This window comes from Nematolebias whitei, chromosome 8 (assembly GCF_014905685.2).
Source record: "Nematolebias whitei isolate Nwh7 chromosome 8, NemWhi1, whole genome shotgun sequence".
Lineage (NCBI taxonomy): Eukaryota > Metazoa > Chordata > Actinopteri > Cyprinodontiformes > Rivulidae > Nematolebias > Nematolebias whitei.
The window spans coordinates 51,637,086-51,638,022 of record NC_056505.1 but is presented as its reverse complement, the minus strand read 5'-3'; the positions used below and the strand labels follow the sequence as shown (position 1 = coordinate 51,638,022).

The window sequence follows — 937 nt, the reverse complement described above, 5'->3', positions numbered from 1 at the left end:
TCCAAAAAAGTTCAATCTGGTCCTCTGGACATTCAAAAAAACAAAACAAAGTAAAACAACAAAAAAATGTAGAAACGTTTTGTCTCTCATCCGAGAGACTTCCTCAGTCTGAGGTGCTGTTTTCAGCTCAGTCTCTTAAATAGCACCTTCTCAGAGTGGATCAACCAGTTTTGCTGCTGACAACCAAAACCAGCTGATCACATACTCAAGAAGGACCATCAGCATAACAATGGATCATTAGCACACTGATGGCTGTTTACTATTCACAGAGGGCTGAGTGATACTAGCAATCACAGCATTGTAAGAGGGGGACAATTGAACACGTAGGCCTCCACCCCTGTTTAACGATGGACGGTTTCTTTTCACAAAGATGGCCTCCTTTACTCCTCTCTCAAACCATCGTTCCTCTCTATCCAGGATGTGAACATCTTCATCCCTGAAAGAGTGACATCTGGCCTGGAGATGAGTGTAGACCGCAGAGTCCTGGCCTGATGATGTTGATCTTCTGTGCTGGGCCATCCTTTTGGCGTAAGGAGAAATCCCACACAAAACAGGCTCTAGAGCAATGTGGATATCCTAACTGGGCCTTCCTGAAAGCAGAGAAGAAACCCAAACAGGACTCCAGTCAGCCAACAGGTGAAAAGGAGGAACCCAGACCCAGACCAGTGGTCATTCCATATGTTGAGGGAGTATCAGAGAAACTGAGACGTTTATTTTCTAAACATAACGTCCCAGTGGCTTTTAAACCCCAAAATACATTACGGCAAAGACTGGTTCATCCCAAAGATCCAGTCCCCCGGCACAAACAGAGCAATGTTGTGTATGCTGTTCAGTGTCAGGAGGGCTGTGATCAGTCTTAAATTGGGGAAACTAAACAGCCACTGGCCAAAAGGATGGCCCAGCACAGAAGATCAACATCATCAGGCCAGGACTCTGC

The 937-nt window shown here is 45.8% G+C and overlaps 1 protein-coding gene across 1 annotated transcript in view; it reads right to left on the bottom strand.

The window, feature by feature from the left end:
• LOC119413726 (amyloid-beta A4 precursor protein-binding family A member 1-like) overlaps positions 1–937 on the bottom strand; it is a 123,832-nt gene that overhangs the window by 1,901 nt on the left and 120,994 nt on the right. The gene's annotated exons all lie outside the window — the stretch shown is intronic.